We start from the raw sequence: 12,352 nt of genomic DNA, 5'->3' as shown, positions 1-12,352 counted from the left end.
CTCACTCTCTCTCTCTCTCTCTCTCTCTCTCTCTCTCTCTCTCTCTGTTACACCACCCCCTATTCCCTCGTGCTCTTTCCCTAAACTCGCCCGCAACTCCTCTTTACCCGAAAAATGTGTCGCGTCTCAGCCGCATTTGAAACACGCAGTTTATGAGGGTGAAGCGCGTTTTTTTCTATCACTCTCTCTCTCGTTCTCTCCCGTTCGTCTTCTCGTTTAAAAAAATATTCAAAAAAAAACAACCCCCAAAACGTTCTGGTTTGAGGCCGCGCAGGGTTCCCGCTGTCACTTTTTCGATGGCCTCTTGCTCCCCCCCCCCTCCTTCCCCTCTCCACTCATCGCCTCTTGCACACCCCCATTGCTGGTCGCTTAATCGCCTCATCTCGACACCCTCCCTCCATCTGCCGTCCACCCTTCGCGGGAAAAATCAACGGCCGGGACGAAAAGGAGGGCCGAAAGGTCGAACGCTCTCGTCAACGTCAAAACCTTCGTACGCCAATCGGTCGTACGGGAGCGACCATGATCAGGGGGGATGGTGGGGAGAGAGGGGGGAGGGTTGAACCTCCTGCATCCTCCCACCCCTGCTGTGAGGGGGTGACACACAATCCGACTCTTTATTATATGCTCGGATCGCGCATTATACGAGCCTCGGTTGGGTTGTGCGGTGGTGAGGGTGGGGGTGGGGAGTGGGAAGAGGGAAGTAGGAGGAGGCCAAGCAATCGTAGGGCAGGAAGGGACGAAGGCATTTCAAGGGAATTCACCCAATACACGACTCCCTATGGGACGTGATGCGTTTATAGCCCTTGGTTCGATAAGCTAATGAGCAGCAAAGCGGAAACAATACACAACCACACACACACACACACGCACACGTATGGTGTCTTCAAGGACAGCTGATTGAAGTATTACACATTACATTGAGTTTCGAGCGCATCCAACAGCTGGTACCTCGTCTTCTTGTAACTGAATTGTATCTTCTTCAACCACAAAAAAAAAGGATATTTCAATCCCCATCACCATAACAACCTGAGAAGGACAATGCGTAAGGATGAATCGTGCAGTTCTACCAGTAGCAATGTATTCGCGTGTCCTTCCTTGAATTCTTACCCTGCACGGTGCAAAAGGACAACGAGAACGGCAGCGTTTCACGAGCAATAATTGGATTGGAAATATTATCCCTTAAACGAGAATCACCCCACTAGCTTGCTTGACTGCGGGAGTAGCTTTTCCCACGACAATGGGTGTGTGTGAGTGCTGGTGGAAATGTTCCACCCTGTCATCCTTCAGCTGCATAATGGTAGCTAAGCAGGGCTGATTGGAGTCGTTTGAAATAGCTTGGAGAGGGAGGCATTAAAAAGAGGACGAGAAAAAAAGTAAACCGGATCAAAAATAAATCCAGCGCGCCATAAATCGCTTGTTAGGCAGCTCGCACAGGTGCACACGTGAATACGAGCGCAAGGTTTTGCGTGCTTCTTGTTCTTCTTCGGCACCCCCACATCATAAAAAAAACCACCCCCCTATGTGTATTTTTTACGCTTTTTTCGCTGTTTGACATTTTAAACCCATCAAATGACGCAACATTCCGAAGCTGGGGCATTTTTGTTGTGCTTATTTTTTTAGGTGATGCCGGGAGGGGGCGATGAGTGTGCGGGAGAAGGAGAGCACCGGCCAGTCTAAATTTCATCCACCGGAGAAAAACTGCGGCAGGTGAAAAACGTGAAAACTCGTCTCGCTTGAGGGCAAATTTCCCCCAGCCCGAGCTCCCGAAGGAACCAAAATGTTTTTAACTTTTCCGAGGCATTTTCCCGCATCGTGGGGGGAAGGTGCATAGAGGGAGAGTTGCGGGGGTGGCGAACGATGATGGATGGTTTAATTTGCTACCCGTGCGAAAGTATTCAAAAATTTCCCCAAGAACGCCAGCGGGTGGGTGGTTGGGTGGGCAGCATGGTCATCCCGCTCCTCTCGTGCGCCAATCCCCAAGCCCACCCCACAAAACACGTCTAAAGCGCTGCATTCCTGCCCTACGGAATGGGTTGGGGAAAATTATGATGGAAAACCCGCTCAGAGCAATGGAAAACGACGTGGGTGAGGGGCAAGGGGATGGACGACGCAACAGGGGACACAGAGCAAGGGGGAGGGGGGCATATTTTACAAGGTCATACGCTGCTGGGAAAACTCTTTCCTTCACTCGCTCTCTCTCCCTTGTAGAGGAATTTTTAAACTGGCCAAGAAAATTCTCATTTCCTGCGGTCAAGATGGTTTCCCCGGGCGGAATAGCCAGGAAAATCACGCGATAAACGGAAAAGGATCTTGTAAGGGCCTTGCGCTGCCCACGGACTGGAAGAAATCAAAAATAACACAATTTTCCCGCGACTACCTCGTGGGGATGAATTTTAAAACGACATTCACCATCGTGGAAAACTACGACGTGGTCAGATACCAAAAGGCCGTGGCCACGCACCTGACCGAGGAGTGTCGCAGAGGGAGAAGCCCTTCGCAAAGTTTTTCCAGCGTTTTCTGCTCCCTCTTCTCCCCCGTCCCCTCCTCCTTTCCACTGGCTAACAACGAGACGCGATGGGGTGGTTGAATACATGTTGCAGCGTTGGCGAGGAACGTGGTGTGGGGATGGGCCACGTGGGAGTGGGGTTGGGAAAAATTCACGCGACGCAAAGTCTGCCCTTTGCTCCAATTTTCCGTTTCCCATTTTCCCTCTCATCTGCTTCGAAGAGATGAGAAAAAAAAGCGAAAGAACAAACTATGCAAGACGTGCGATAAGAAAGATGGCGTGGAAAGGACGCTTGCTGCTCCTTGCGCACTCACCAACTGCCTTCCGCAATTTATACCCCTCCTCCTCGTTTTCTTCCCCTTCTTTCCACTGTCCCTTCGCTACCCCTGACACGGTGGGGCTTTGATACGCCGCATTAATTTAGGTTCGTCTTTTCCGAAACCTCAATAACGGGCAAGATGGCGATCTAAAAATATCGTCCTTCTCGTGGGGATTATGTCGAGAGGGTGACGGGCGGACAGGGTGGGACCTCTAGCGAGGGACGAGCGCCTGCCGGTGTGTGGAGCTCTGGCTTGGCTTTTTCTTCACTTAGCCTCGCTAAAAGAAGCCGCCGACCTCCAGCTCAGAGTGTGAGAAGAGACAAACAAACGCACCAACAACGTTAATGTAACCGATCGCAGTTACCGCTTTATTGGAAGGAATATTTTAACACACCCCTATTCGTCGGAGAAGTTTTTGTAGAGGCAAAAGAAAAAAAAAATAAAGAGCAAAAACCGTTTGACGTTTCCTTTAACAGGAAGGAACCGCCCTTCGGATAGCCCTAGCGACTGTGGAACTCGTTGTGCCGTTGCAATTTATAATCATATGCCGATGAAAAACGCCTCGCAACACCGGTTCAACCCCGGCACTGACCACCACACGTCACCACACAAGCAGTAGTTGCGAACTACTTCGCAAACCTCCAGCAGAACGGAGCTCACGTGCAAAAGCGGTGTCTTTGAACGGACCTTTCGAGGGTGGTAAGCGAGGAAGGAGCGAGATCTTGAAGAGGAGAGGAGAGGAGAAGGGAATGCATTCTCGGCCGGATGTGCCACCCCACCTCAACCCTTCTCTACCCCCCCCCGCCCCCTCCCTTCCCTCACCCGTTCTACTCCCTCTTCACTGTCTTACGCGTCTCATACCTCATTTGGCTTTGGCTGCGTCACCGCCGGCGCGTTCGTCGCCTCGAACCTCCTCGGATGTTCCATCACCAGCAGCAGAAGTACATTTCAGCGACGAGAAGATAATGCACCTCTCGAGCGGATGAACGAACATAAACCATCTGCTAATGTATTAAAAGTAGCAAACGAGTGGGATGTGGAGAGGGAAAAAAATCTGCTTTTTGAAAGAGTTTCAAATGGGATGAGTGAAGGGCGAGGGTGGGGAGAGGGGGGGAGGGAGGTGGTAAAGGAAACTCCCCCTTCCCCCTCCCGTCTCTCCGCTACCCTCATACCATCAGCAGATGATTTCATAACCGATCCTGCGTCTCGAAAGATGTCTCCTTCTCCCCTTCCGGTCACCTTAGGGGAGCGAGTTAAGGGCGCAAAAGGGCTATGAAAGGGTGTGTTTGCAGGGGTTGGGGAATGTGGTTAAACTGTCAACAGTCTCCGTAAACCCGCCCCCCCCTCCCCCTTACCGCCTACCTTCCAGCTTAGTTCTCCGTTATTTTGTTTCTTTTATCCGCTAGAAGAAAAGTGCCTTCTCAACGTTCACGCAATGGAAGAATCTCGAGGAATGATACTTCACATTTCTGGCGGCGATAACGACGGTACGGCAGACTTCCGTGGCTCGTGGAAGAGGAAGGAACCAAAAAGGGTTTTTTTCCCTTCCAGCGTTTGCCATTCAAATCATCCAGGAAAGAAAAACTAACCACCGAAGGTGTCGAATAGCAGAGGAGACGATGACAGAGGCGTACTTCTGCAGAAGTATCACACCCGCTGGGAGGCCCGCTGTCATTGTGGCATTTTGCGTTTTGATGCGTTTCTCGGCAGCCCTCTTCAAAGGGGTTTTCCGGACGTGGACGGCCTTCATTAGCGCCTTCAAGGGCAGACCCTTCCACAAGGTAAAGCCGCTTGTTAAACTATTCCTCGACATCAACAACAACCCGACTTTCCCGGCTTTGAGTTGTAGTTTCGTTAATTCTTCACGCGCTTATCAGCGAGCCGATGTGATGGTATTGCTATAAATATATTTCGGTGGCAGGAAAAAAGAAGAAAGAAATCGCCAGTAAGCTACATCCGAGCACATCCGAGATGATGTAACTGGGCAATAAAAATTAGAGGATTTGTTGCATCACGCAGAAACGCACACCACATCCGCGGCACGACGAGAACTATTAAATTAAAAACAACCCCCCCCCCCCCCAACCAGGCGCCCTTCGTGTTCCCGGCAGCGAATGAATTGGACATGATGATGAAGAGGCAACGTCAAGAGAAAAAAAGGGCCCCACACGGGATAACATTGTCGATAATGCAATATGACACGCAATTTATTCGCAAACGCGAGGACGGGCATTTAAATTGAATTAGTCAATTTCGAAACGAGGGGGAGGTGGGCGCCCTTAAACGTCCACCCAGCGGGAAGGGGGGAGGAGGTGGGGTGAAAAAGGAAAATTGCGACGAAACTCCATCCGGCGCCAGGCAGCGTTTGAATTGGAATTGACAGTTTTATTTTTGGTGACGCAACGCCTCCTGCTCGGTATCGTTATCGTTATCCTTATGCACGCATCATCATCGCTTCCCACCATTCGTCCCCTCTCTCACACTCTCTTTCTCTCTTTCGGAGTGTCATTTACGAGTGAGATTCCCGCTTGGCAGGAAGGAAGTGCAACTTTTCGCTTCACCCTCGGCTGCATTCATCGATCGTGGCGAGGTGAACTTTTCCAAGGAATGATGCCATTTCCCGACCATCACCGGGCAGGATGTCCTGATGGCGTCCTGGCGAAGACCCGACCCCCGACTCCCGACCCTGAGGGTGGTCTATTTTTGTACACCACGCTAAGCCGGCGTATCCTTGCGCGAGGACGAGCAGGATTTCGATTCAACGAAGCCGTAAACTCCAAACAAACCAAAATCGATCGTCCACACACACACGCACGCACGGCAGGACGAGCGCGTTCGAGAAAGCGTGAACATAATCAGCGTCCATTCACGTGGACCTAATTGCTGAAGGTGGCTTGAGGTTTTATTTCCTCTTCTTCTAGCTCCTTTGAACCGTGCGTTTATACTTCACGGTTCGCGGCGTTGCCGTGTCGTCGTGCTGGTAATATTTTTTTTTTCCTTTCTAAATTACCTCCCGGTTTATAGTGTGCGCGTTCAGCACTCTGACCTCCTTCGTCCCAGCTTCCGGTGGCCCGGAAGTCACTGGTCGCGTCTATTTTCGTCGACGTTCAGTTACGCTTCACCGGCAGGCGCTTCATTCCAACAGGTTTTGTGCCTGGTTCGAGGACGAACCGCGCTTTTCGCGCCATCTTCAGCCGGAAGCTTCTGCGAGCATCCTGGAAAATAAACCTGATTATCTTTCGCGGCAAATGCGCGACGCCGGATGCGTTCCCGTTCCGCGCCGAATTGAATTGAGCTCCGGAAAAGCGGGCTGCTTGATTTGCAGCCAAAACCAAAAATAATTCACCTCGAAGGGGTGCAATCTCGATAGGCCTTCTGGAAGGTCAAAGGATGGAGCGCAATTTTCGCCACTCTGTAGGGTTCTTGGGCGTTAAAAATAGCCCACCATTAGACCTCGACAGGGCACCGAGCATGATGGATGGAGCGTGTCGAAGACATATAGCAAACGTCGACGAGAGGAGTTAAAAGGTGCCGAGGAGCGTTGAAAGGTAAACGCGAGTCTGGAAAATCAATTTGAGCACCTTCGCAACACTCGGATTGGATCAAAGTGGCGCTGACAGCTAAGCGCAGTTGATGGAGATCATCCATGGGCTTTTAAGCGAGATCTGGAAGCAGATCTGAAAGCGGATCTGGAAGCGAATCTGGAAGCGGATCTAGAAGCGGATAAACACATCTCTCCTCAACGGTCAATTATAGCATTGTTCTCGCTTTCCAGGCACCGCCCATCGCAACCGATTGGCGCTAATATCGGTGTGTGATTGCACAAGAACGCCTGCCTACGTGGAGGAGCAGTTCATTATCGTGTCCAACATCTGTGAGCGTCATCAGCGACGTCGTGGTGACATTGGTCGGTGGGAAAATGGTCTCCGAAACGGAAACGGTGCACGCGTAAGAGATGCGAACACGCTACGCCTATTAGCTCGGGTGCATCGTCACATTCTGAGCCATCAACACTGGCGACCTGAAGGTGCAACGCGACAGCTGATGATGCAACGGTCGGTGCATCAGAACACGGGTCAGGGATCGATTTTAGTCGGTCGATGGAGCGTGCAAGCAGCACCCACATGTTGTGTGGTATAATCCGAACAAACTTGACCTTTACCCAAGTTCCCAAGTCCCAAAACACGCATATCATGGTCATGGAGGCACGATTTCATGGAGTACCTTCGAGGACACGACTGGTCACCCTTCACTCAACGAATCGTGCGCAGCCCAGAGCATCTGGAGCGTGTTTAATTTTCACATTGCGGGTTTTAACATTTATTTTTAGAGACAATAAAATGTAACACTCGCATTTGCATTCGCCACACAGCAGGTGACACACCCGGGGCCGGACGTGCAGTACCCAATCACATCATAAGAGGTCAGACAGACAGACAGACAGACAGATAGAGAGACGGACACACTTCACTTCAACGAGCGATTGGCTTTGAAGCACTTGGCCAACAGCGACACCGAGGTGGGTACTAAAAACGCACATACCTTCTCGGTCAGGAAGCCCGACCACTTGTGAGCATCCGGTTAGAGTTTTCTGCTGCAAACGAGGCGATTGAACACCTCCCTTGATCTCCTGCTCCATTGGGGAGAAAATACCTCATGTCTCGGGCAATAAAGCGCCGCAATTGCAGTTTCGATCGAGCTGGCGTTAATGTTTAATTTAGCTAAAGGCTTTGCGTAACAGTGTTAGAATTGTGTGGTGTCTGGAACGGCACCTCTGTGCCATCTTCAAATGGCGAATGTATTGATTTATGTATCACCGTTGGTTGGCTCGTTAAATTATACTAACCAATTGCCAATCCAATCAGAGTAGCAATGCAATTTCGCTCAGAACAGTTTCAGTATTCTTCCTTCTCCGCTAAATACACTATGTGGCCGTAGCGTTTGAATGTTTCGTGCATTTTGTCTACTATTTGTTCTAAAACTCCTTGCCAAAGCAAAAGAAGCAACTGTACCAAGAAAACGTCTTTTGATCCGAGCAACTTTCCTGGAGTAGAATCGATTTTAGCTAGTACAAGAAGATTCTAGCCCATTGCTTCTTTGGAACGTAAACATTTGCTCTAACAGGCCTGGAAACACGCGTACGACGAGTTTCAAAGGCGTCAGTGAACATTGAAATTAAACAAAAACACTCCACCCCGACGCCACCATCGTGAACGGGAAGAAACATTTATTTACGTCTGGAGGAGGTTTTTTTCCTCCGTTGTGCGCTTCTGAATCAGACAACATGCCGGTTGCTACCATTGGCATCGACTTACAGTCATCTTTCATCAACCATTCACTGGAATGGGTTCGAAATTTTATTTCTTTAGATTCATGACCCCACAGTTTTTCCCTCTCGGGGTGTCGTATTTCAGACACCCACATTCCTGGAGCAGAGTCGTTACTTACTTACCCCGAAAAAAGGGGACTAATGTTTAAAAACGAAAATGCAGTGCATAATGCAGGGAAAACTCACCGTTTTCGATGCCCAAGATGTTATCAACACCCGACGGTTGCCGTTGATTGAGAGGACATCCGGGATCGCAAGGATACCAGCACGCACGGTTTAGGGTCGTGGGTCTTGAGCTTTGATAGTCAGATCAACCTGCCAAAGGACGATAAAGGAAAACGGAGAAAACTGATATACAGTGCTTGGAAAACCCAATCTAGCGTTCGATTTGCTGGAAAAGCCAATCTTACCGTTCCAGGGACTGGGTGGGTGATCGCTGTTGACCGGAAAGCTCCCCCTCCCCCTCCGGCACGTTTCACGTTTCTTCACCTTCTCCCCTTTTTAAAGCCTTGCGATTTGTGTTGGCTTTGTTGATTGAAGTCGGTTGAGTGACACAGAAGTGTCGGTTTCGCACAGTCACGCACTAGAATGCTCTCTCTCTCTCTCTCTCTCTCTCTCTCTCTCTCTCTCTCTCTCTCTTTCTCTCGTTCTTTCTCACTCTTTTTTTTTCACTTCAAGCACGTTCTCACACGTCCCACCCACCTTCGCCTGTTTTTCCGCGGAATCCAAACCGTGGATCAGGTGCAACGGTTGCACGTGCCGGTGTAGTGGCCACAGCAACGCCACAGGGTGTTGAAACCGGTGGCAGATGAGAAGGTTGCCGCCCTACCACTCTGTTGCACATTCTGGAGCCACAGCTCAGCGCCACCAAACCGAAGGGGGGTTCACTAGCACGAACCGGGCGGCCACATTGGGCACATACACACACACACACACACGAGCAGTGCACGAGGACACTCACTCAAACACGCACAAACACTGCACGCAGGCGGTCCTTCTGCTCCCGCCCTGCCCTGGGCTGCGTAAAGTCTGTATTGAGGCACCCTGTAAAGGAAATGAAAGACGAAGCATTAGTATCCTGACAACGTATACTGTTTTCCGGGGTTTAATCCCAATCTGGGATGGAGGATGAGTTGAATGGCTCCAACCGAAACAACCCTGTGCTGCTGTTTCCATCGTGAAGGAGGAAAAACGCAACCCAAAACGGTGGTCGTCGTTTATTCTGCGGTACATGTCATACCAACAAAAAAACGGATACAAAATCGCAATCGAAGCAAATCGTGCTGCCCAGCGTGTCCTTTTTGGGGGTTTGTTTCGTCCCTTTCCGATTGGGGGATCGAAAATGGCGAAAATAGCGGAAAACAAGGACCAACAACAACAACGCCAACCGCACAAGGACGATGACGTTGGTGCTGGCCGAATCTCACGTGCGAAAACTCACCACCCACACACACACATACACACGGAGGCCGAAACACTCTGCAAGGACGAAAAGGACTCCTCACGAAGCGAGGGTAAGCATAACGAGTGGGCGGAAGGCTCGCATGCGGATTTTTAGCTGTCGACTGTGAGCGTGTATTTGTGCGATTATCTGGTGTGCTTTTGCTGTGAGGCACTTCCGGTGCCGATTGCTTTTGTTTGAGTCTTTCAAGGGAAAAATAGAAAATGAAAATAGAAAATAAAACGCTGAGCACACACCCACACAATGTGGAAGCATAATTCCATCTCATAAACAAATCCGCCCGTTCTCGAGAAGCTACCGCCCCAAAAAAAAAATGGGTGGCTCCAACGGATCGATCGTGGAGCCCGCTAGCGAAAGGTCCGGAAAATTCGAAACACCCAGACACCAGGCAACCGCGCAAACAAGCGGCTATGAAGTGGCCCAAAAAAAACATCGCCAAACTCTGGTTTTCGAGCAACGACTCGTGAACTTCCACGCCGTGTTTGCGCCGGTTTTTTTGTGTTTTACGTATAAATAGAGGGAAAATCAAAGGAATAGTTTTCCAACTCAAAGAGTGCACGTGTTGTGCTGCACAAAATGCCGTTTGTCGAAATGTTTTATGGCTGAGCCAACTGTCAAAATTATCACCAGCAGGCTTCCTTCGAGGGAGACAAACTATGCAAAATGGAGTTTCTACACCACTGCCAAGCACATGTTTTCGTCAAACCAAACACCAATGGTGACCATCACACCCACAGCTGGCGTAACTTCAAAGGAGCGTACGCAAAATATGTTCCTCTGCGCGAGCTCGCGGATTGAGTCGAGAAAACAAAACCAAACCGCCTGTTCGCGGCTCGCGCAAGAGTTTGTTATTAAAGTGGATCTGGACAGAACACACAAACAGGATGCAGAAAATGGCGATCCATGTGCGAGCACATGGACCATCGCCATTTGCAGCACGTGTCGAAGCTAGGCTCGCATGGCATCCTCGGATGGAAACTCAACCACCGGCCGTGGGGTTGCTTTTGGAAATCCATCGAGGGAAATGACGCAGAGCAGGAGCTTTTCTACGCATCCGGTTTGCCGGCGGGCTGGATGGCGACAATCGCTCCCATTTATGACCGGGCGAGTGTGTGTACTTTTCGCAGGGTCACGGCCCCACAAGAGGCCAAAGCAAATTGGAATAAAGCAAACCTTTGTATCGCAAGACGGAGCTCGGAAGCTTGGGGCTGGGTCTTTGCCAGTGATGTCTTTGACGCTTGCACGGAGAACTAGAATGACGGGGCACACACATACACGTACAAACATTTACATCCCACACGAGCATGGGTCTTTTCTCGGCCTTTGGTCTCATCCCTAGGCAGACTGGCCACTGGAAGTGCAGGATACCACACACAATCGTCTTAACGGGTCCGTTTCTGCCGTCCCGAGTCACACTGGAATGCTCGCCGGATTCAACAAAATGGCTCGTTGCCGGTGGTAGCGCATGGAAGCTGTGACCGAAAGCGAAACCGAACCAACACAAGCAGCAATCGATCGGGCTCGGCAGGGCGCCATCGACTGACGAAGCGGATATTGCACCCGTACTCCCGTGCTGACAGGTCCTGTGGGTCCGTCTGGTTCCAGCATCCCCCACGCACGGAAGGACCACTCGTCCTGACACTCTGGAAGACGTCCTGTGGCCGGCGTTACCGGAGCCGCAACCGAGAAAGCGTGCACCAGTGCACAGGATGTGCAGGACGAAAGGAGCAAGCGGCCGTTACTTACCGATTTGTGTTACCTACGAATCCCACACACACCGTACGCACTGTGTCTGGCTCGGCTCGCCGCAATCGATTGTTGCTGTGTAGGCGCACAGGCGCGGGCGCGTGCTCCAACCGCGCGGTTTGCTCTCTCGATAAAGACTGTGTGCGTGCTTCGGTCGGTTCGAAAACATCCCCATCGAGGGGTGGGAGAGAGCGATGAAGTGGCGTGTAAGGTGAGCCGGGCGTGGCGGGGTATCCTTTTGACGCATGCGTTTTCTGACGCCCGTCTGCTGGCACGGTGTGGAATGCGTTTGTCAGGCGAGTTGACATTTGACATGGAAATGAAATCAAAATTCATGGTACCGCAGTTCTCGATCTCGGTTGGCTTATTTGTGGCGTGTGTCAGTAAGCATATGCATTTATGTTTTGAGTATACTGACATGATGTGCAATTAAGCGATGAATTACCACGCACTTGCGGCGCAAGGATCAAAAACGATCGCTTTAGATTCTCCGAGCTACGGGCGAGCCGTCATGCGTCAAAATGCTGTCAGATGCTGTATGTTCCCTGGAAACAAGATCATCTGGCTTTTCACAGCCCGTGCACATGCTGGCTACTTCGATTGTTCAGCGTGAAAATCATGCGATCTTGCGTGAGGGGTTTTCCCTACCATCTATTAGGCTTGGTTAGCCATAGTACAACGTGAGTGGCTCCTTTTTTCAAATTTGTCCTTTATTTTTTCGCAGTTTCATGTTTAATAAAATCCAAAAGAAAAATAAAATAGATAACAAGCATATAAAATTTAAATGCATACATGTTTTACTTTAAGGAATGTTTCGCAGGTCTTTTATTCAAATGTTAATTCAAATATTTTGATACACAATTCATTTCTTTTATGTGATTTTTAAGCGCAATCAATAATATTATCATCAGGAAAGGGCTTAAACGGTTTGTCGTAAATCAACATCGAGAATACTGATTCAGATGATTGTACATTCTTGCACATTGCAG

The 12,352-nt window shown here is 50.1% G+C and overlaps 1 long non-coding RNA gene across 1 annotated transcript; it reads right to left on the bottom strand.

Moving 5' to 3' along the window:
* Positions 1-8,368: 8,368 nt before the first annotated feature.
* On the bottom strand, positions 8,369-11,493 carry LOC128728849 (uncharacterized). The gene is made up of 3 exons (XR_008411051.1): positions 11,364-11,493; positions 8,566-9,199; positions 8,369-8,470 (listed from the first exon to the last, which is right to left on the bottom strand). It is a non-coding gene; the product is annotated as an uncharacterized LOC128728849 (long non-coding RNA).
* Positions 11,494-12,352: the final 859 nt, after the last annotated feature.

Source organism: Anopheles nili, chromosome X (genome assembly GCF_943737925.1).
Source record: "Anopheles nili chromosome X, idAnoNiliSN_F5_01, whole genome shotgun sequence".
NCBI lineage: Eukaryota > Metazoa > Arthropoda > Insecta > Diptera > Culicidae > Anopheles > Anopheles nili.
Note: the sequence above shows the minus strand (reverse complement) of the source record. Positions and strands in the feature narration are given on the sequence as shown.